Raw genomic sequence first — 24,037 nt, 5'->3', positions numbered from 1 at the left:
GTGTCTAGCTGCTTCCAGTTGGGGGGTTGGGGACACTCCCTTCTGGCTTCTCCTTGTGACCTGGACCTCATTGGGCCCAGGGCCACTCTTGACCTGTGGTCTCTGTCCCACCCTGTTCCTTTATGTGGTCCCCAATCCACCTGCTTGTCAGCTCCAATCCAGGCTTTCTTTCCTGGAACTCCAGAAGCTGATGGGCTTGTGAAGAAAAGAGGGCAGTAGCTGGGGTGGGGAGCACGAGGGTGGGGATGCACTGGAGGGTGTTTTGGTCTTGAGTACAGAATTAGCAGGTGCAGCCCGGGCCGGCCCAGGCCTGGCAACATATGCTCAAAATCCCTGGGACAAGCCTTGCTTGTTAAAAGAGAAAAACAAAGCAGCTCATCTTTCTCTGCGCAGAGTTAATGCATCTTTGAGGGCTGGGGCTCCTCACGGGCCTTGGCGGCTGCTGACACTCATGTGTTTGGTCAGGCCGGCTGCCAGCCCTTGCCCTGTCTCGTGGCACTCCCGGCCCTCTGGCCCAGTGTCTGAAACAGTAAATCACCCACACTCCCTCAAGGGAAGAGGGCTCAGGACGTCCCGCGGCTGAGCAGAAAGATGCTTTCCTACATGAACACCCTACACTCCTTCTCACAGCAGATAAACAGCTTCTGTGGCTGCCAAGGATTTAGGGGGGAGGTGGCGTTCTGGGGGTAGTAAAGGGAGGACAGGTCAGATGACACCTTCTCCACCCAGAGCCCTGAGGACGAGGGTAAGAGCAAAGTTCTGCATTCCCCCTAAGCCGGCACTTTCTACGCTGCAGTGCACCTGCAGATCTCCTGGAGCTCTTGCTCAAGGGCAAGTTCTGGTGCAGGAGGGCTAAGGTGGGGCCACAGGGGCTGCATTTCTCGTAAGCTCCCAGGGGTTGCCCATGCTGCTGGTCCAGAAGTCATGAGGAGCGAGCCTGAAGGGTTTTGCCGACCTACACAGGTTTTTTACTGTATTGGATGCTGAGTGGGCATACACCTTAGAATCACCTGGAAAAATCTGAAATACACCTGGCCCCGCCCCAGTCACTGAATCAGGCACTGGGACCTCTGTGTGCTTTCTCCCTTAAAGCTCCAATGTGCGACCAGGATTGAGAACCATTACACTAGAGTAGGAAAAATTAGCCGCCACCCTAAAATTCGGGGCCGTGAGCAATGCACTTGAACTCAGGGAGGAATGGCTGGGAACGGTTCACCGTGGTCCTCTTCCCGGAAGCATCTTCATTTTCACAGGGGGCCTGTTTAGCCCCAGAGAAATGACAGTGGCAGACCTCCAGCGGGAGAATGAACGGTCAGGTCATCTTTTGCCCAAATGCCGGTGCTACGTGATCTCATTCCAGCAATTTCATGCCCGAGACCTTTGCGTCTTGGCCCTGGCCAGCAGACCTCCCATTTTGGTTTGTCTGTTCAGCCCAGAATTCCCAGGGGTCCAGCAGTTTTCCACAGCTCAGGAGGGTTTTCTTCCCTTCTCGTCTCATCTAAGTGAAGGAGGCAGCTGGGAGCCCTCCCACCCCCACCCACTGAAGCCTGTGCTCCCTCCAGTGACCCCACACCAAGGCTGAGGACAGTGGGAACAAGGTGCTAATGCCCCCAGGCTTGAGTACATTGTTCCCCCAAGCCCCTTGTATCTGGTTTCCATTTCCCTCTGCAGTGGGCCCAACTGAAGCAGAGCCTTTCTCTTTGTATCTCTTGGAAAATCATGCCCGAAGGCTGGGCAGGGTCGGGCCACCCTGAACAAAATCCCCCAGAACCTATCCCTAGACCCTCTCCTCCCCAGGACCTCTAGGAAGCAGGTGGGTCCATGCCAGAGGGGAGGGGAAAGGGTGGAGCTGGCAGGAGTGTTGGGTCCTTGGAGACTTAGGGAAGTGGGAAGGTTTGGGGCCATTTGTAAAGAGAAGGAAAGGCGCATGAACCGTCACAGAAAAGGAGTGTCTACTTCCCCTGAGGTTCTGAGACTGCCCATGGGTGATCCAGAGCCAGCATTCAGAAAGCTCAAGGCTCCTCCTCAGTGTCACTGCTGCAGTCAGGTGGGTGCAAGGGGAAGGCTGCCACCCACATCTCTGGGGACTTCTTCCTCTCACCCAGGCCCTCGGGCACAGAGAGAGCAGGGCCCCATGGGGTAGAGATGGGGGCTTTTGGGATCATAGTCTAAGGGATATCAGTGTCATAAAGACAACAAACTTGTAATACTCACCGACTGGAGGATGAACACCCCACCCCCACAGCCCTGATGTTTCCTCATCATGGGGGCATTACACTGTGGTGGTCAGGGGCACTGGGATCTCATGGATCTCATGGATCCAAGCCAAATGCTTGCCCTGCACTCAACCTACATGGGTCATTGAACCTCTTTGAACCCCTTTCTTCTGTAAAGTGAGGATAATAAAGTAAAAACTGAATTGGGTAAAAAAAAAAAGCGAAGCACCCAACCTAGTATAAAGCCAACAGTTAATAAATGGTGATAAACACCTGTTATCCATCTATCCATGTATCTGTCATTCATCCATCCTCTATCCATCATCCATCCATCCATCATCCATCCATCTCTCCATTCATCCATCATCCATCCGTCCATCATCCATCCATTACCCACCCATCCACCCATGTACCTATTACCCATCCATGTGTCCATCCATTCATCCATTCATCACCCATCATCCATCCATGTATCCATCCCTCTATCATCCACCCATCCATCCATCCATCCATCCATGTATCTATATATCTAACCGATATGATGAGAGTCCACTAGGTCTCGCACCTGGAAATCTTGTTAGCTATGCTGATCCTGGACCCCCTCCCAGAGGTCCTAATTTACAGGTCTGTGGTGGGGCAGGAATCTGCATGTTCACCAAGCTGCCTGGGCGATGCCAATGTAGGTAGTCCTCGAACCCTCTCCAGAAGCACAGGCCCGATCCTCACCTCATTTTACTGAGGATGAAAGAGGCAGAGAGGGTGACTTCGCCAATTGTGTGACTTGGCGATGGAAACAGGACTCACCCTCCACCCCTGTCTCTGTGAGTGTGATGTGTGGGGTGAACGTGACCGGGGGCCCTGGGGGGGTCAGCTGGCAGTCCCCCACGCTGTCCTCCCAGCACCTGTCCCCCCCCCGCCCACTGACACTGCTCTGACTCCCACACTGAGCCTGTCGGGGACCAGGGATTTATTCCTCCGGGCCAGCTTTTCACCCTTTCTTTCTGCGTTATTTATGTCCCCTGCCTTTTATCTCCCGCCTGGCTGGTCCGCAAGGCCCATTATGTGGCTCTGGATGTGGCCACATCAATCTCCAGTGCCGGGGGTCCGAGCCTCCAACCCACCCTTCTCATTTATTTTCTGGGTCCCTCTGAGGCCCGGCCAGCAGATGTCCTGCTACATGGACGATCTGGCTGACGTTGTCCCACAAGAAGCTTGTCTGGGGCCCGGGAGTGAGGTGATCTTCCAGGAGTCAGAGTTGCCGAGGGTGCACCTATGGCACAATGGCTGTGGGGACTTCCGAGTCCTAGCCTACACTCGGGGCTCCATGACACCCTGGTGGCCTTAGACAAGGGACAGCACCTTTCCAAGCCTCAGTGTCTTCCTTTCTAATATGGCTGCAGGGGTGGGCAAGATGGTCAGATAGCAGCTTCCAGGACCCTGGGATATGTGACAGCACTTTCTAAGCTGTGTTTTGTAAATTCGCTAATGTTCATGAAAAGGTGGGGTTGGGGAGATGCGGTTCCATGATCTGGGAAGTTCTGGGTTGAGCAGAGGTGTAGAGAGTGGAATGGGGGCCTCAAAAATATATGTCCAAATCCTAATCCCCAGAACCTTGAGCATGACCTTATTTGGGAAAAGGGCCTGTGCACATGTAATTAAGGACGTCGAGATGAAATCACCCTGGATGAGGGTAAGTCGTAGGTCCAACAACATAGGAAAGGCAGATGCGCAGGGAAGATCATATGAGGACGAAGAGGAGTCATGCTGCCTCTCACCAAGGAATGCCTTGCAGCCACCAGAAACTCAAAGAGGCAAGAACTCTCCTCTGGAAACTTCAGAGGCATCTTGGCCTTGCCAGCACGTGGATATTGGGGTTCTGGCCTCAATAACTGTGAGACAATAAGTGTATATTGTTTTAAGTCACCAAGTTTGTGGTATTTTTGTTATGGCAGCCCCAGGAAACTAACCCAAGAGGGAAACAAATTTCTTTATTGTAGGACTTGTCAGGGCCTTTAGTAGCTAATGTTCACAAGGAAGTGCTAGGGATGCTGGTGGAAATGTGACCTGAAACATTCGACTGGGAATAGCCCTAAAGGCTTGTGTCTTACAGGGCACTTTGGGAAGCACTGATTTATGACTTGGAGGGAAAAGTGAGGGAAGTAGGGTCAGGAGCAATCTGCCTGGTCTGAGCTTTTCTGCATTGGGGCAGAATAGGAGTCAGGGGCCCCTGCCCAGTTTCCAGCTGTGAGGTCTGATAGATTTCAGATCCCTGACAAGGGCAGACCCGAGGCAGCTCGATCCACTCCCAGAGGGGTTTGTGTGGGTGGGCAAGAGGGAGCCACTGGCGGGGTTCCTCCTCCCAGCACACTGTTCCAGGCTACAGGCCAGGCCTAATGCCTACCCCGAAATCTCTCACAGATGCCAAGGATAGGGTGATGGGGCTCCTGTACCCTAGATGCCTCTACTCAGAGGAGCTAAGCTTGTTGTAGCCCCGGAAGCTAAGGATTAATAACAATAATTATCAAAATGATTCTATTCATTGAGAGATTACCAAGTGCCAGAACCTGTGCTAAGTGCTCTGCACATATTAATCAACCTATTCCTTGCCACAACCATATAAGCCCATTTTACAGATGAGGAAGTGAAGGCACAGAGAGATCGCATAGCGTGCTCTGAGTCAAACGACTCGTAAATGTGGAAGGGAGCCAGGATTCCAACCCAAGCTGTCTGACTGCTCTTCATGATGCTCCATGACCTTCCCCATCAAGCAGGGACTCTGGGGGGATCACACCGGGTTTGGAGGAATGTCCCTGGGAGGGAATGTTTATTCATTCATTCCTTCCATCACTCAGCATTATTGCCTGCCTGCACTGTGCTGTTGCTGGGCCAAGCTCTCAGGTCACAGGCTGAGCCTGGGAATTCCTGGCCCCACGGAGCCCTTGAATAGCTCGGGTAGGGGGTAGGGAAGTGGAAAAGATGCCAGACACTGGACGCCAGTACCCACAACTGGGTGATAGGGGTCACAGAGCAAGGGACCATGCCCCATGATTCAGTTTCTCTTTTGCTCACTGGGCTAGGATTTCCAGGGTGAAGAGGAGTTAAGCCAAAGGGAGAGGAGGTCGGGCACTTGGGCTGAAAGAAGAGCATGTGGGGGGTCCTTCTCCCAGCGCGGGGCGCCGAGTCTCCCAAGGGGTTGGGGTGGGATGAGGGCCAGCAGGGGCGGCGAGCAGTCCAGGAGTCTGCACTAAGGTCCGGATGATACAGCCCGTCTCCAGACTCCAACATCACCCCCACGGCCGTGCCTCTACGTCTGGTAATAATTGCTCCATTTACTGACCCTACTGTGTGCCAGACATCTCGCTAAGCCCTCTTTGTAAACAATCTCACTGAATCTTCCCAAAAGCTCTGTGAGGGGCAGCTCCTACTAACCCCATTTAACACAAGAGAAATGGGGGCTCCCCATGGCTGTGCTGTTTGATCATGTTGCGTGTTGTGTGTGGTCCATTCGGCAAAGGCCTAGGTTTAACCACAGACGACATTCAATGCAATTTTGACAACAGGGGCTTTGGGGACTCTGACCCATCAGTGAAGTGCTGACAAGGAGCCTGCCGGAGTCCGCCAGCTGAACCCCCACCCTACTGGCCACCCAAACAAGTACTTGGAATTATGCTGGGAAGAGAGTGGGCACCAGAACCTTTTTAGCTCTTCCTTTCCTTGTCATTATTTTCATTATTAATTACTCTGCCCAGGATTCTGGGGGAAAGCAGGCCATTCTTTTCCATTTCACCGGGCATTATCTTCCAGATTTTCTAAGATCTTATTTACAGGTTACTGTGCTGCTCAGGAATCTTCCAGATCTCCCCCTTGCCTGTAGGAAACAGGCGAGCTGCTCTGCTCGGCACAGCTCTCTAGGACCGGCTCCAGGCTCCCTCTCCAGGTAGATCCCCCTCCTCCCCCTCAAGGAGACCCTTCTCCACCAGGCTGCCCTCCCGCCCCGCCCCCCAGCACTGGGCTTCTCCCCGTGGTCTTCACCAGCCATTCCCCCTCCGCAAATGCCTCCTCAACCAGCCATCTCTGCCAAGAAGTGTCAGACTCTTCTAGCCCTCAGGGAGCACCCACTTTTGAACGCCCTCCAACTGCCCCCGTCCTGTTCCCACTTGTCCCCTTGTCAAGCAGCATCAGACACAGGTCTCTGCCTCCCAGCACAGCAATCACAGAAACCACTCCTAACGGGAGCTGTGGTGTTGCTCCTGAGTCACTATTTCCCGGACTTGGATGTGCTCACGATTCCCCCTGGGGATCTTGAAAAGCCAAGATCCAGGTTCATTAGGACGGTGGGCCTCACTCTGCCTTTTTGACCTCTGCCCAGGTGACCCTGATGCGGCTGGCCCTGGGGCCCTGCTTAGAGCAGTGACGGTTGAGGTTTCCATCAGAGCTTCTAGCCCCTTGGTTCTCAACCATCAAGACTCCCCTTTTAAATGGCTGTGGGTGGGCCAGGCACTGGTTTTGGAAATGCTCTTCCGGTGACTCTGATGGGCATCCGGGGCCAGCGCTGTGATCCAGGCTGTGTAGATTCAAAGCTCTTGGAGGACAGGGTCTGGTTCGGGACACAGGGACAGGTGGGGGGAGTCCAAAGCACCCTCACATTTCACACTGGGTGCCTACTAAGTGTCAGAGCACTTGGAGGGCATCAAGGGAGGGCATCCCCCGCCCCTCGCCCCCGACAGTCCAGCCCAGACAGGATTTTGAACCTACCAACACTACCCACCCCTGGCGCGGGCAGAGCAGGACTTGGGAAGGCCTGGCTGCGGGGAGGGGAGCCCAAGGAGACGGGTGCCACGAGCGCCCTACTCCTGCAGCTGCCTAGTGGGGCCAGGGCCCACCAAGGCCCCTCACCCCCACCCCTGCACCCAGGAAACAGGCAGAAGTGCCCACTCAGCAGGTATGCAGCGCCCTCTGCTGGACGTTTGAACCACTTTTCCCCAGGGACTCCCAGGGTGAAGCGCGGCCCTGAGACCACTTCGTCTCACCCCCTGAAATCTGGCAAGGTCAAAGCAGGGCCGGCTGTTCTGTGTCTCCTCTACGTCTCCCTATTCCAGGACGGGAAATACTTGCTCATAGAGCCAGATGGCACTGAGGCCTTTCCTGCCCCTCCACCTTTTCCTTCTCACGTCACTGGGCTGCATGTAGTGGCTCATGTTTAGAGGCAACGGAACTGAAAACATGACTTTTGCTGTGTGTCCCCAAGAGGGCTCAGCCTTGAGCTCCCATGATTCCTTGTCTAGACTCCCCTGTGGGGCCAGGGAGAGGTCAGTGCCAGGACCAACTGTGATGGGAGTTAGCATTCTGTCTGGGGCCCCGGGCTAGGCCCAGGGGTCAGCCTGTGGCTAGGGTCTGGGGTCATTCTTGCAGAGTTTGGGGTCAGCGGTGTCCAAGGTTGAGGCTCAGGAGCCAGGTAAGCACCTGGCTTACAGCATGCATGAATATCAGAATAATATTTTGATGGCCAGGTCCATCTCATTACAGCCTCTGGCCATGTGTCTGCCCATGGTGATGGAGGTCAGTGTCTAGGAGACACAGGCAGGAGCAGAAAATGCTGGAAACAGAGGCAGCCTGGTTTCCTCCAGCCCGCTCTTTTTTCCTCCATACCTTTGCTCTTCTTGGGGCTGAGAGGCAAGGCATCCATGCGCAATGCCTCATGGGTGTGATCCATGGAGGGTCCAGGGCTTTGGCTCTGTCTCTGGGTTTAACACCTTGTTGTAATCGCCCTTGGCTTTGTCACTCGTGCATGCTTGAGACCAGGCCAATGTGAGCAATACTGAGGGGAAGGCGCCCCTCAGGCATTATGTTTGGGGAGAGTAATTGATGCTGCTGTAGACCAGGGACGTGGTAACTGAAGCCTGAGGATGGGCTTCATGGGTATTCTAGAAACCCACACACTCACCTGGAATCCTATGTGGATTTCTGCATGTGGGGCTTTCTGGGGCTTTCTTTCTTTCTTTTTAAAACTAGATTGTCATTTGGGGCTTTCATTAGATTCTCAGAGGGCCATAACCAAAAAAAAAAAAAAAAAAAGCTAGGAATCCTTACCTAAGCCCATCCTTAGCTTCCCCCCCCCTCAAAAAAGCACCTTTTAAAATCATAGCTTTATTGGGCTATAACTGACAGGCAATAAACTACACACTATATATTTATAGTGTCCAGCTTGGTAAATTTGACATTTATATACTCTGTCAAATGATCACCACACTTAAGACAATGAACACAGCCACTGCCCTGAAAATGGATCTGCTTTCTGATCCTATAGATTCATTTCTAGAATCTTCTATTAGTAGAACCATACAGTATGTACTTTTTCTGGAAGGGGGTCCGGTTTCTTTCACTCAACCAGATTATTTTGATATTCATGCATGCTGTTGAGTGTATCAATAGTTTATTACTTTTTATTGCTGAGTGGTACTCCATTGTGTGGGTATGCCACAATTTGTACAACCATTCCGCTATTGCTAGACATTTGAGTTGTTCCCGATTCTTGGCTATTATGAATAAAGTTGCTATGAACATTCATGAATACATACCTGTGTGGACTTATGCTTTGCCGTCTCTTGGGTAGATACCCAGCAGTGAAAAGAAACTTCCAAACTGTTTTCTAAAATCGTCGCACCATTTTGCATTCCTATTGGCAATGGACAAACATTCCAGTTGCTCCACATCTTGTACAACACTTGGTGAGGTTAGTCTTTTGAAGTCATTTTTAGCCATGGGACTGGGTGAGTAGTGATATTTCCTTCTGCTTTTTCCTTCTTTCTTTTTCTTTTTTCTTTTTTTTGCATTTCCCTAATGACTAATGACATTGAACATTTATTTATGTGCTGCTTTGTTATCCAAATCATCCATGAGGTGTCTGTTCAAATCTTTTGCCCATTTAAAAAATTGGGTTGTGTGTTGTCTTCTTATTGAATTGGAAGAGTTCTTTGTACAGTCTAGACACCAGGCCTTTGTTGAATAGATGTGTTTTGAAAATGGTTTTCCTAGAGTGAGACTTGCCTTTTCATTTTCATAACCACTTCTTTTGAAAAGCAAACATTTACAATTTTGATGAAGCTCAATTTATTTCTTTTTCCTTTTATAGCTTGTGCTTTTTGTATCCTATTTATGAAGTCTTTGAGAAACCTAAAGTCACTAGGATTCCTCCTGTGTTTTTTTTTTCTCTAAGTTTGTTAAGTTTAGCTTCTACCTTTAGCTTAATGATCCTTCCAGTTAATTTTTGTAAATGGTGTAAATGGTGCAAATTACAAATCAGAGTCCTTTTTATTTTTTTTATTTTTTTAATTTTTTTTGTATATGGACATCTGATTGCTCCAGGACTATGTTTGAAAAGATTATCCTTTACCAATGGCCTGGCCCCTCTGTCAAAAATCTATTGACTGTGACCATATATATATATATACTTTTGGGCCATCATTTTCCTTGATCTTTATGCCAATGCCATACTGTCTTGATTACTATAGTCTTCTAATTAGTCACAAAATCAGACAAATTAAGGTTTTCAGTTTTGTTATTTTTCAAAGTTATTTTGACTGTTCTAAATCTTTTGCATTTCCATAAAATTTTAGAGTCTGTTTGGCAATTTCTCCCAGAAGCCTGCTGGCATTTTTACTGGGATTCCATTGAATCTATACATTAATTTGGCAGAAAATTGGCGTTCTTATAATATTGAATCTTCTAATCCATTAACATGACACATCTCCCCATTTATTTGGTTCTTTTGCTTAATTTCTCTCACCAGTGCTTCATAGTTTTCAGTGTGCATGTCTTACACATCTTTTATCAGATTTATCCTTTAGAATTTCATATTTTTTCATGCTCCTTAAGTGGCAGTATTTTTAAATTCCATTTCTGATTACTCATTGCTAGCACATAGAAATACAAGTAATTTTTGAATATTGATCATGCATTCTACAATTTTCTAAATCACTTATTCTAGTAACTTTTTTGTAGGTGCTATAGGTTTTTCTGTGTAGTCGATCATGTTACCTGCAAATAAAGTTTTGCTTCTTCTGTTTGACTGAGATGCTTTTTATTAATTTTTCTTGCCTTATCACATTGGCTTTGACCCCAATGCAATGTTAAATAAGAATAGTAAGAATTGATTTCCTTTCCTTGTTTCCAGTCACACATAGTAAGAAGGTATTCAACCTTGGTTTTTATTTGCCCTGGTAAGTTCTAGACAAGTTCAAAGGGGTGGCCTTTTAGGACTGATTTGAGGGCCCTGGAGTTAGCCCTGGGCAGTGTGCCCTTCTTTCCTGTGTTCTGGCTGTGCATCATGGCTACTTCAAGTGCCTCTTCAGGGCAGAGATGGTATATTTGACTCCAATTCTTTTGCTATGCTTGGCGTGGTTGGTCAGCTTGACAAATCCTCAGTGCCAACCAGGTCACCGAATCACACAGAAAGGGCCTGTTGTGTGCTCTTTGTTTTCCCCCTAAACCAAAAGCAGTCATGCTTTCCTCCTTCCTTCTCTTCCCCCTCCAGAAACCTGAATGGAAGGAGACATGAAAGAGAAGGGCTCAGGTTTCTCCAGCATCAAGTTACTTTCATGAAGTGTCCTCATTCAAAAATAAACCTGAGGGGATGAGGGGAGGAGGGTGACAGAGACAAGAGGGAGCTGTTAGCATAGCTCTGCTTCCAGGCTGTATTTTTATTTTAGGGCTGGCATTTAGGTTTGGCCTGGGGACAAGCGGCTGGAAAATGCAAGGCATTTCCTCTTCCTGTCAGCTGGAGACACTATGTGTGTGTGAGTGTGTATATGGGCCTCTGCCACCTTCCACTTAGCACCTCTGAGTGACCAACAAAATACACTTCCTCCACAGGTCTGCTACGTCCTTGGCCCCACCAAGCCCTTCCAATCCCATCTCATCTTTGGACACTCTCAAGACTCCCCCTACGTGGGACCATTGCACATGCTGATTCCTGCAGGGAGAAGAACCCCTTGCTGCCTCAAGGGCAGACTCTGTGCTCTCTGAGGTCCTGGGTGGGATATTTCAGGAAGACTCGATGATGTAACAGGCTCATTTATTCACTTGTTTACTCATTACTTGCTGTGGGCCATGTGTGAATTACTTAATTCCTCAGTACCTTAATTTCCCCATTTGTAAAATGAGGATGGTCATAAAACCTGCCTCATAAGAGGGTTAAGAGGGTTCAGTAAGTTAGTAGGTGCAACGTCCTTGAAACAGCACCTGGAAGGTAGTTAGTTTTCAGTAAAGGGTGATGGTATCATTTGATCATGTATACTGGCCTTGAGCTTGGGCAGAGGCGGGGGCTGTGGCAGTGGACTAGACCGACATGGTGTCTGACCACTTGTGACTTATTCTGTTGGAGATCTGTATGCTGCCTGTGACTTTAAGTTCTCAACTTCAGCTTTGGAGCGGAGCACTACTGTCTCTCCAGGGAGTGAAAGGTCTCCTTTACTCCCTACAGGTTGATGAAATATATAGTAAGAGACATGATGGTAGTGATGTCATTGGCACTTTGTGGCGCTCTGGCTGGCTTTGCGTCTTCTTTGCTTTATAGAGTTTATCTCACTTTTCAGGGGCTCATTTCCCTTATTTGTAAAATGAGAAAAAGAGCAGTTAACATGGATGCTCCCCTAGGTTCCATTCCGATCCTTTTCTTCACGAACGAATCATCTTTTTCTCTCACTCCCTATCATCTTCTCCTTCCCATACACGTATCAGGGCTGATCTTCCCCAGGACCCCACTGGATGGCACTCCCCAGAGTTGTACAGTGCACAGCCTGTTCAGCTGTATAATCTAGCCTGTTTATGATCCACCTAAGTTCCTAGAATCCTGTCTCCTGAGTTTATGTGAAGAAGAAAAAATATATAGTCTCAACCAGATGAACTAGGAATGGCAAACAAAATACACTTATCTGATCCCCCTTTTTATTATTCCATAAATTGGGAAGGATGTTCCACTGTTGGTTTCTTTTTCCTGAGCCTTAATTAAACAAGCACTTGTTGACATTCCAGTCATTCATTTAACAAATATTTATTAAACACTTATAGTGGGTGAGGCACCGCAGTAGGTGCTGGGGTACAGCCGAGACTGAGGTCCTTGTTCTCATGGAGAGTGAGTTATAGTTCAGGGAAACAGAAAGGAAACAGGCAGACAAATAGGCAAGACAGTCCAAGAAGGTTGGGTACAGTGTAGACAATGACAGAGGGTCCTGGGTAGGTTGGTGTGAGGGAACAGCTTTAGACCATCATGAGGGAAGTCTTCTCCAGGGAGATGACATCTGAGAGGTCATGTGAATGACCAGCAGCCAGCCACATGGACATGGGTCTCTTCACACTGGCTTGGCAGAAAAGGAGTGAGGTCACCTCACCCTCTTAGCCTCTTTTCATCACTCCTTGCTTTTTCTCTACACCACCATTCCACTTCCCCTTCCTCCGAGATGGGATCCCCAGTGGCCCTCCATCTGGAGAATGGAGAAGTCTGCAAATGGAGACTCATATATCTTCATTCAGACTAAAGCTGCCCTTTCCTCCTTCCTCCTCTGACAGACCCAAGCAGAGAAGAGGGAATCTTTCAGGTCTTGCTGTGGGAGGATGTTTAGGGCAAGTCTCCCCTTGAACCCAGCTGTCACAAGGCTGTGCAAGGGGCACCTGGAAGAGAGGTCACTCGTGTCTGCCTCGCTTTCTCAATGGCTGCCCTGCCTGGGATGATGGGAAAACCAGAACCACTAGGTCAGGCTGGTGAACAAGGATAGTGTTGTCTGTACTCTCTACAGGAACGTGTGTAGGAGCACAGCAGCTGGAGGCAGAGGGCTGGAGTTCAAACCCCATCTCAGGCTCTTACCGGCTGGGTGACTTGGGGGAAAGGCACTTGACCACTCGGGGTCTCGGTTACATCATTTGTTATAAGAAGCAAGGAGTAATAGTACCCACCTCACATGGTGCTGGGAGGCTCCTGTGAGTTTATACCCATGGAGCCTGGAGCGGCATTTGGTATGCAAGAGCATGTGTGTTCACCCTGATCTCATTTTTCAAGAGGATTATCTAGCCGCTGGCGAGTTTTCATCCATGTGTCAGAGACCTCTTTCCCAACTCTTGGTTCACGCATAAGAAACTTGACCTGGAAGAGGCAGAGCTGTACGCAGGTCAGGGGGATTATCCGAGTGTGTGTTTCTGGTATAGGGGAGGGGAACGGGGTGGGGGGGACGTAAGTGGGGCGTGGCTGCCCTGGTTTTCTGCACCAGTGTTTTTAGCTTGAATATGTAGGTATCTACGTTTGCATCTCTAAGAGGCATTTCCTCACTCTGCCTATTATGAAGGTTTCCATCCATCCATCCATCTGTCCATCCATCCATCCACCCGTCCATCCATCTGTCCATCCACCCTTCTTCAGCACTTATTTTTGCTGAGTGTTGTGTTGGAGTTACCAAAGTCAACCTTTTCCAGCTTGAGTTCCCCCAGAAAACAGAACCTGGAGCAAATCTTGTGTGCTAGTGCTCTAATGGTGCGTGCAATGCCCAGGAAGCAAGAGTGATGGGACAGAAGTAGAGCAGGGTGGAAGGAATGCAATGCCTAGGCGACATATTTCCAAGCTGGCCTCAGTGTCTCAGAGAACGTGGCCATTTGCTCAGTTCTGTGGACCGTCCCTAGAAAGGTCCTATGGAACCACTGGGTCCAGAGCAAGCCACCACGTGGGGAGAAAGTACAAACAGTTTTTTGGCTGGTTCCTCCCCACCCTCCATGTAAGTACTGTGTCATTCCGGACTGGATGGCTGCCCAACCCCCAACACTCCTGGCAGCCGGCATGATGTCCACAGTGTCTAAGCTCGGCTCTGCCACCAAGTGATTGTGTGCAACCCCAGACACATGCCCTGAACCTCTGTTGTGCTGTCAGGCAAGAGGCCCTTGGAGTCTTGGTGTGTGGGGGTGCAGGAGGCAGGACACCCACTCTCAGGTGGGCATGTGGCAGTGCTGGAAGCAACTGCTTTTGTCCTGTGACTGTGTTGAGGGAAGGAGCGTTCAGCCAGGGTCGCAACACCAGACCACAGCCTCTTGACCACCCACTGGCCCAGAGAAACAGGGTTCCCACCCACAAGTCTGTGGGGACGTGGCCGCGGCCTTGACCCAGCATGGTTTGAGGGCTTCAGGGAGGAATTTGCCCCAATGACACCTTCACCCCTGACTTTCCATTGCTCCCGAAAGGAGTTTTGAGTTAATTATCCTTGAATTAAGAACTGACCTCTATAAGACATTCTTCAAATTAAAAAAAAATTACGGAAAAACATACACGATATTTACCATGTTCACCATTTTTAGATGTGCGGCCCAGTGGTATTAAGTACAATCACACTGATGTGCAACCATCCCCGAGAACTTCTCGTCATTGCAAACCGGAACCCCATAGCTATGACCCAGTGATTCCAGTTCCCCATCCTCCTGGCCCCTGACGACCACCCTTCTCCTTCCTGTCTCTTTGCATCTGATTATTCCTGGTACCGCATCTACGTGAAAACACACAATATGAGTCCTTTTTGTGACTGGCTTAATTTCCGTTGGCATGACGTCCTCAAGGCTTAGCCATGTTGTTGCATGTGTCAGAAAGTCTTTCTTTTCGAGGCTGCGTGGTAGTCCACTGTCTGACTACAGCACGTTTTCTTTGTCTATTTATTTGTTCATTGATGGGCACTTGAGTTGCTTCTGCCTTTTGGCCGTTGTGATTAGTGCCGCTCTGAAGATGGGTGTACAGATATCTGTCCAAGTCTCTGCTCTCGTTTCTTTGGGGTATGTACTCAGAAGTGGAATTGCTGGATCATACAGCAGTTCTATTTTTAATTTTTTGAGGAACCTCCATATTGTTTTCTATAGCGGCTGTACCATCTTATATTGTGTGGGACTTTCCTGTAATAGGAGGTTGTGGTGTGAATATAAGAGGTCCCCCGAATGAGACACCCACCAGATGCACCGAATTTCCCTCTTTCCTTTTTACAGTGGCTCAGGGTTGCCAACTGGTTGTGAGGTACAGTCATTACCCCCTTTTATAGAAGAGCTTGTAGACCGTCTGATTTTATGGCAGGCAGTTGCTGTTTTTGCCTACAGCCTCTACTTGCCCTCCTTCCAGTTTTCCTTTGGGGAGCCACCCCTCCTCTACTCCCAGCATGTTCTGATCCAGTGGGGGCTGACGCTGCCCCGGAGATCCAGAGGTGAACCAGACATTCCATTTTCCCTGGACATGGTGATCAATTCAGCAGGGGTTCCATGACCCAAACCCGGCCAACAAGAGCCTGCAAGTATCTTCTGGAAACTTGCTAAGTGCTTGGGGAAGTGGAGTTTGTTGTCAACTGGGGTTGCCAAACGGTTAGAAAGTGAGTCTTCAGCTGCTGATAGCCGCGTCTGCCACCTCTTGGAAAGACCATAATGGAGCTTGAAGCTAACTTGGAAACACAGAGCGAAGAGGTGGAAAGAGGGAGACTCCGGACCATGTCATCGAAGCACCTGGATCTAACTGTACCTGAAGCTGTGAGATCTACTCCTGGACATTTCCATACCAGAGGCAAGAAATCTCCTTACTAGCCTAAGCAATTGAGTTGAATTTCTCTCCTTTGCACCTGAAGGGAATCCCAGCTAATTGAGAGATTAAGAAACTTGCTCAATGTGCCTCAGGCAGGCAATGGTGGAACTGAATACTTAGACCCCGAGGGGAGTTCTTGGCTTAGATCTGGATCCCAGCTCTGAGTCAGGACGAGCCCCTGTCTAATTCTCCTTCAGAACTCAGGGTCAGCATGCTGTCAGGGCACAGCAGCCTGGGACAGCTGGAGAATTGCAAGAGCCAGCCCAGAGGCGAGGCCTGGTGGGAGCTGAGCCCTTCTGGGAGCTGGCAAATGACAGCCCTCAGACCAAATCCAGCTCTCCTGTTTTTGTAACAGCCCACAAATTAAAAGGGAAAAACACCAAAACAAGAATATTCTGTGACACATGAAAATGTTACGATATTCAAATTTCCTTTTCCATAAATCCCATCTTCTTGGCTCAAAGCCACGACCATTCTCCAGCAAGTTGTCTCTGGCTGCTTTGGCTGTGCAGTGGTGAAGTCTAGCAATTGCGACCAAGATCACTACAATAGTTACTGTCCAGCCCTTTAAAACAAAGTTTGCCTGTTGCTGCCATAGCCTGAGCTACCGTCCTCAGCTCTCCCTGGCTCTCTTCCCAAACCACATGTCATGCACCCCTCCTGCTTCCTCTTCCCCCTGTGGGGCAGGACCCCACAAAATCAGTGAACGGATAGTAAGTACTCAGCACAGCACCTGGCACATCATTAGTGCCCCTGAGTGGAAAAGCTGCTGTTGAGCGACCTGACTCGGCAGTTAAGGACGCACACTGCGGCTGTGTGTCGTTTCCAACATTCAATCCCTTTGTGACCTTGGACAAGCGGTTCCAGTATCTCTGGCCTCAGTGGCCTTCTATAAGATCAGATCGTAATAGTATCGATCCCAGGGTCCTAGGGAAGGTCAGATGAGTCATTCTGTGTAAAGTGTGCTTGGCACACAGGAAGTACTCGGTAAGATCCTAATTGTTTTTCCTATCGCTTAATCTCCCTGAAGGAGGCTGAGGTCTGCCTACTTCTGAACGTGGCCCTGTTCTCACCCAGGGTCCCCCAGCAAGGCCAAGGCTGTGCCAGGAGCTAAGAGCCAGCCTCCAGACTTAGAGCATCGGTGCCTTGTCAGGTGGGGGCTTCGTGCTGGCCCTGGCAGAAGGCAGCCGAAGGTCTCACCAGCCAGGCGCTGACGTGGGGTCTGAAGCCAGGAGATCCTGGGCTTGGTCCCTCTCCTGTGAAAGTGCGTGTGTCTGTGCGTGCTTGTGCAGCTGGAGGAGACGGGCTCATTTTAAGGAAAAGAAAGAGCATGTGGGCCCGGGGCAGGGTGAAGAGGGCAAGCTAGGGACAGCAACCTGGACAGTGAATATGGTCCCATACCCTCTGCCCAAGTCTCTCAACCTCCTAGACCCTCAGAGGGGACTGGAGGAAAATCGGCAGGATCAAAGGGTCCTTGGGACTTCTGCCCAGGCTCAAGGCCATCCACAATAAGTTCTAGAAGTCGCGTAGGAGGGAGGATCTCTGTGACCTATTGCCTGGAGTCCCCAAGGCTCCAGGTTGGTCAAGACCTCAGTGGGGGTGTGCTGAGTAGCCGGGGCCTGGCTTTCTGACCTGTCCCTCATCTGACCCAGCCCAGACCTCTCCCCATCCCCTCCCTGCTGTGTATCCGGGCCAGAGCCCAGCCCTGCCACTCCCCACAGGCATAAGTGTCCCCTCCATTACCTGGAGGGCGGAGTGGGGGGGGTGGCAAGAGGAACTTCCTGGGCCCTTTCAGCCTCTGTCCCTCCCCCAGCAGCCTCACAGAGGTGACAGGAGAAAATGGGTGCCGAATGGACACACACACACACATATATACAAGCTCAGTGTAATGCCGTATATTCTCAGAGACACACGTACACATATCTAATGACACACACACCCAGGCACACACTCCTAGACAGATATGATCACACTCCCCACACATGCAGAGAACTACATACCCTTGACTGTCACACACGCAGCCCCACTCCGACCTCCGCTCACACTGGCACGTCCTGCAGGCTCTTCCTGACCTGTTAGCGCGACTGTGCTTATCTGGGCCAGAGCAAGCTGATGTCAGCCTTCCGGAGTGACTGTGAGAACCGCGTCCAAGGGACATCACACAGAGGCCACCAGAAGGTCAACAGGTTCTTACACACCATCTGGGCCAGTGGCTCCCATACCTGGAAGCACACCTTAAAATTAAAAATTCCCAAGCCCTGTTCCCACCCTAGGCCTAGTGAAACTAAATCTCAGGGAGAGGTGACCCAGGTAGGAGGGCTGACCTCACACAGGCTTTCTGGATGTTCTGAGGCTGGCTGGATTTAATCACCACTGGTCTAACTCAGCCTGTCGCTGTTCAAATGCCGAATGGAGGCCAAGAGACGGAGAGTGACTTGTCCAAGGTCACACAGCAATGGCACAGGAGAGCCAGGGCCAGAAGCCAGGTCTCCTGACGGTCCATGGAGACCCTGCCCCCTTTCCCCTACCTCCTGCCCCTGAGTGCCCCTCCTGGCTTTCTTCTGGGCAAGGGAGTCCGCTGGCCCTCCTGTTCTGCAGGGCCTGGCAGCACCAGGCTCTGCCCGTGGCAGGCAGTGCCCTGGAGAAGAGGGCTCTCTCCAACCCACTTCTCCCACCATGCACCCCCCGCCTCCAGGGCAGAGGCCCAGCTCAGGGATGGCAGGGGCTGGGCTTTGCCACAATCCCACATGTTCACCACAACAGGCCGGGCCCCCACCCCACTCCTGGGGCAGGCCGGAAAGCGGAGTCCGCACGCTGCCCAGACATCTGCATTTCGCACAGAGCCAAGACACACTACCCAGATGTTCGCAGAGCTCGGGGCTGGGTGTCAGCGGGGAGCAGACACCTGGGTGGAGGTTGATGTTTATGTTGGAGAGGAGGGGTTGTATCTGGTGCAGAGTCAGGTTAATTTGGCCCAAGCTGGGGGTGGAGGTGCAGCCTCAGGATGGCAGTGTCCCCCCACAGCCCCTCCACCCCCATGTGGTGTGCTAAGTGTGGCAGATGTGGCCTTTTCTGAATAGGAACCAGACCCCAGGGGCAGCAGCCAGGGGGCATAAACATAATACTAGCTGACTCATCACGAGCACTCGCCATCTGAGCTCTGCCCCAGTATCTCATTTAGCCCTGACAGTGATGCTGTGGGCGGAGCACACTTACTGTCCCCTTCTCTGGGCAGCTACACAGGGAGGTCACCTCACTGGCCCAGGCTCACTGTGGCCCAGGCTCACTGTGGCCCAGGTTCACCCAGTGAGCCGGTGATTCTGCTGGGCTTACCCCCTCTTATGGCCCAAGAGCACCCCAAGCCGTTTCTCAGGACCAGTCCCAGCATGCCCTGGAACACTTCTTTCCCCCAATATAATTTGCATATGAGAGAATTTTCATTGCGAAGATGGGAATCTGGGAGGTGGCCCTTTTCCTCGTGGTTGGAACTTGGAGGGGGTGGGGGGTGGAAATGGTAGGAAGTCAAGCCAGGCACTACCCCTACCACCCTCCACTGGTGGGTGGCTGGAGGAGGGGATGCCAAGTGTCCTGGGGCTTCCAGGGCAGAGAGAGGCTGCTTCTTCTTTTTTTTTTTTTAAGATTTTTAAAAAAAATTTATTTGTTAGAGAGAGAGATCACAAGTAGCAGAGAGGCAGGCAGAGAGAGAGGGGGAAGCAGGCTCCCCACTGAGCAGAGAGCCCGATGCAGGGCTCGATCCCAGGACCCTGAGATCATGACCCAAGCTGAAGGCAGAGGCTTAACCCACTGAGCCACCCAGGCGCCCCGAGAGACTGCTTCTTGAAGAGAAAGTGTGGTGGGGTCCCTGGGCTGTGGAGGAGAGGGACAGAGAACTTGGGACAGGTGACGGTTCAGAGGAGGGAGGGGTCCCATCAAACGGTTGCGCAGGACAGTCTCATAGCCAAGGTGGGGAGGCCCCGGGGTTTGACCCTGGATTATGGCTCAGAGACGATGGGCCCAGAGACATTCCACATCCCTCACGTGTTCCTGAGGCCCTCCAAGGACATCATCTTTGGGCCTGGGGTGGTGGACAGAGAGAACAGGGTGCTGGACTCAAACACGGGGTTCTGGGCTCAAGTCTGTGCTCTGCCACTGACCTGCCAGTGACTTGCTTCCCTGGCTCCTGGGACCTGCTTTCCTGGTTCTCTTCCTTCACTTCTCCTTTGCTGTTGCTTCCGCATCTCTCCTGCCTCACGTGGGAGCACAGGACCCATCCTGGCCTGTCTCTCCACTGCTCTCATCCTTCAAGGACACTCAGGTGAAGAGGATGGAGTCTTGCATCAGGAGAGCAGCACGAGTGAAGGCTTGGTGTTAGGGGTGGGGGTGGGGGGGTAGGAATTTGGTGAGTTGGAGGTACATGGTGTATTAAGGTGGGGGGAGCGCAGCAGTCTCCTGGGCCCATAATGAATCATTTCCAGAACCTGTAGTCTTTCAGCCAGGGGACTGTCATGAAAAAGTAGTTCTGTTAAGGCACAGAAGGTGTTTGGGAGAAAGTGACCACCAGACTCTGAGTTCTGTATCCTCCTGTGCATTGGGGTTCCTCCGTCCTCCTGGGGCCATTTCTTGGAGGAGGGGATCGATGTCAGAAGGGACTGAGGATCCCTCCCAGCAACTCCCCATGGGATCCCTGCACTTCCCCACACCACCTCAGCTGCCCTTGGGTAAGAAGGTTCTGGGCTGTCCAGGGCTGAATGAGGTCAGTGCTAAGCCTGTGCTCAGACAGGTTAATAGATCCACGCCAAATGCAAGCGCTGGCAATTTTCCCGCCTCTGGAAGGGCCTCCTGAGAGGCTGTCCACAGGGCTTTCTTGGCCAAGGCTGGGGCCTCCCCCGCAACCCACCTTGGTTCCCTGGCCGGGACTATACAGAGCAGCAAAGGGATAAAAGAGCTTGGACCTGGGGTGTTTGACTTTAAAATTGCTTGTCTGCCTGGCAGTGCTGGGAGGAAGGGAAGCCTCCGTCCCTCTTTGGCACTCCTTGACCTTCATCTTGGGGAAGACTTGGCTGCCCCGGCCAAGGGAGACAGCAGACCAGTGTGCATGTCACCTCTTGGGCTGCTATCCTGGACTCGAACTGCCACAGAGTCGCAGCGTCTAGGCTCTGTCCTCCCCAGCATACTGGGCCGTGGGGCTATCATCTGTTCTGGAAGGAAGGGGACAGGATCATCTGGGTGTTGTGCTCTGGGGACTGGGACCTGGCTTCCAGGGACACCACCTTCAATCCCCTTCAGTGACCAGCTCACCAGTCAGACCCAAGCTGGGTGCTGTAGTAGAGAAAGCACTGGGTGGTGCTGGTGGTGGTGGGGTACAAAGGGAGGGGTCACCAGGGGTTTGTCAGGGAGCCTGGCTCTCCCATAACCTGCAGGGCGATCTGGAGAAGCCTCTTCCCCTCCCTGGGCCCCATTTCCTCCCCTGTACAGTGACTCATTGGCCTGAGGCAGCTCAAGGGATCCCTTTGTTCTGCCTCTCTTGACCTGGATGCTTTGGCTGCAGCCAGGCCTCACCTGGCTGGGTGGAGACAGGGGTTCCAGTCCTGGCCGCAGGTGACTGGGGACAGCCCACTGTTCGGCCACAGCTACAGAGCAGCCAGGATCAGCGGAGTCACCGCCTCCCACATCCTCCCCCATCCTCGCAGGCCCCCTTGGGGTGCTGTTCTGCTCATCACTTCACCGGTCCATTGGCCCTTTCTGGAAAGTCCGGGCAGGACTCTTGGAGTGAAAAACGGTAGCTCCATGAGAGCCTTCTGTCCAGGGAGGCCAAGGCCTGCAGAATGTTCCCGCCCTGTGAGGGCCTGCATGGTGTGCCAGGCACAGAGGGCATGAACTGTTCAGAACTTGGGGGCCAACGCGGGTCCTCCATGGGTCCCCTGAAAGGCAGGCAGGAGGACACCCGCGAGACGCTTTTGAAACCTGCCTCTGCTGAGAGCAGGCCAACTTCGGGGCCCAAATTTAGTTCTGATTCAGCTCCCCAGGCCAGGCCACAGAGTGGGGCCCCTGTGCCGAGCCAGGGTGCACATGCACTAGCACGGAGGTGGGGGCCTGAGTGTGCATGGCAGGGGAAGGAAAGGAAGATGTGTTTTTATGGCTCTGGTGATCAGCTCCTTTTTAAATCCAGTTTCAGTTTTCTCGGACATCACTAACATCTCCTCCCAGCCCTCCCCATGAAAGAAGTTCATCCATAACTTTAGGGCTAAGGGCAAGAAGGCACCAAGAGGTCACTTCTCTTGTCCAGGGTCCCATAGGCCCTTAGGGGGCGATGTTGCCCACTGCCACCCCCCACCAGCTTCCCCTGCCCCACGTGTGCCCCTGTTCCCCAAGCCTTGGAGAAGCTCCAAAGTCACCTTGTTAGGATCCCGGGTCTGTCCTGTGTCTGAGACCCAGCTGGGGGCAGAAAGTCACGGAGACCAGAAGCAGGAAGTGGCTGGAAGTCGAGTGGGACTCCAGAGTGAGCACCTGGCCCCGAGCTGGGATGACTGTGCACTTGACAGTTCCTGGGGGGCGAGCCAGCGGAGCAGCTGTGGCCTGAGAGCGGGCCTTGGCCCCTGACCTGGACCTCAGGGAGGCTGGCACACCCTGGACTTCCTCCCCGGCGGCCAGCCCCTTCCACAGGAGCCACTCCTGGCAGGACAGCTGATGCCCAGGCCTTCGTGGGGTGAGGGGGCCTGGCGATGAGGACACCCACTGGCCTGTCATCTCCCCTGCAGTCAGTCCACAGCGGCCTGTGGTCTCCGCACTTGTCCCCTGGCACGCCTGGGGTCAGGGGCCTAGCAGGAGCCTCCTCTCTTTGTTAGTCTTCCCTAAACCAGAAAGGGGCTCCTCCATTAGGCAGTGTGGCTTGATTTTTTGGGGGGGACCATTCTTGGGGGGGTGAGTCCTGATATAGATGAGGAATATCCAAATTAATGAATGTACCTCCATTGCCTTGCAAAACTCAGCAATAGTGTGACCGGATACCAACAGAGCTGCCCTTGGCTGTCCCTGGGTCTCCCCTTTAAGGAAAAGACCAGAGACTCTAGAGACAAGCCCAGGTAGGCAGCCAGGCAATGAGAAGTGACTGGCAAGTCTGCCTTCATAATATTACCAATAAAATAACAATAATGGTGAATTCATATACTCCTTGCCATTGGCTGGATGCTCTGTTCAGCACCTCTGACATGTTCATTCATTGAAACCTCACAGCCCATGAGGTAGGTATTGTCATATTATCCCCATTTTACTGATGAAATAAACAAGGAACAGAGATGCTGAGTGCCTTGCTCTGGGTCACAAAGCTAGCAGGCTGGCCACACAGCCCCTGTTCTCCAGCACTTATGCAAATGACCTCTGCACTCTCAGGCGGCTGAGGAGGCCCTCTGTCATCCTGTTCCGTCCTAACTCGTCCTCTGATTTGGCTCTTTCTTCCTGGGTGGTACAAAAGCCCATGTTTGTCCATATTCACATGTGACCTCTTGCAAAGGAACTACAGGAGTAGATTTTTTTTTTAAAGATTTTATTTATTTATTTGACAGACAGAGATCACAAGTAGGCAGAGAGGCAGGCAGAGAGAAAGGAAGGGAAGCAGGCTCCCCACTGAGCAGAGAGCCCGACACAGGGCTCCATCCCAGGATCCTGAGATCATGACCTGAGCTGAAGGCAGAGGCTTAACCCACTGAGCCACCTAGGCGCCCCTGGAATAGATCTTTTTAGGCCTGTGGGTCTCCCCTGCGGCTGCCCTGGCCTCACCCCCCACCCTGGCACCTCTCTTCCCATGCCCTCAGCCCCGCCGCTCCTCTGCGGGAGTCCTGATTACAGCCTCTCCCTGCGGAAAGCAGCCCTCTGAGTCCTCCCCAACTCTGTGTCCTCCCCAAACAACTGAGCCAGTGCAATATGAGAGGGGAGAACCCTTGCCAGAGGTTTCTAGAAAGCATCCAGAGGTCACGCTGGTCTGGCTCAAGTATCTTGGGCCTTGACCACTGCCCTGAATAGCCACCATCCCGCCCCGGGGCCACTCCCTCGGCACCAGAGCGGGTTAATTGGCAGGTGGGGAGTCCATGGGGCTGGAAGCTGGTCTGCAGTTGAAGGAGGCAGCAGGGGAGCCTGGCATTTGACCCAGTAGCTGCCACATATCAAATGCCAAGGAGATCATGGAGTGAAGAGTCCAGATCTTCAGCCTAAAACTGCCTTCCCAGGCCAGATCCCAGTC

At 51.9% G+C, this 24,037-nt stretch overlaps 1 long non-coding RNA gene across 1 annotated transcript; it reads right to left on the bottom strand.

Annotated features, from left to right (window-relative positions):
- Nucleotides 1–10,581: 10,581 nt before the first annotated feature.
- On the bottom strand, nucleotides 10,582–17,874 carry LOC116879656. The gene is made up of 3 exons (XR_004385074.1): nucleotides 17,802–17,874; nucleotides 13,167–13,353; nucleotides 10,582–10,753 (listed from the first exon to the last, which is right to left on the bottom strand). It is a non-coding gene; the product is annotated as an uncharacterized LOC116879656 (long non-coding RNA).
- Nucleotides 17,875–24,037: the final 6,163 nt, after the last annotated feature.

This window comes from Lontra canadensis, unplaced genomic scaffold, assembly GCF_010015895.1.
Source record: "Lontra canadensis isolate GAN:19392208 unplaced genomic scaffold, GSC_riverotter_1.0 scaffold3, whole genome shotgun sequence".
In the NCBI taxonomy this organism is placed as follows: domain Eukaryota; kingdom Metazoa; phylum Chordata; class Mammalia; order Carnivora; family Mustelidae; genus Lontra; species Lontra canadensis.
Note: the sequence above shows the minus strand (reverse complement) of the source record. Positions and strands in the feature narration are given on the sequence as shown.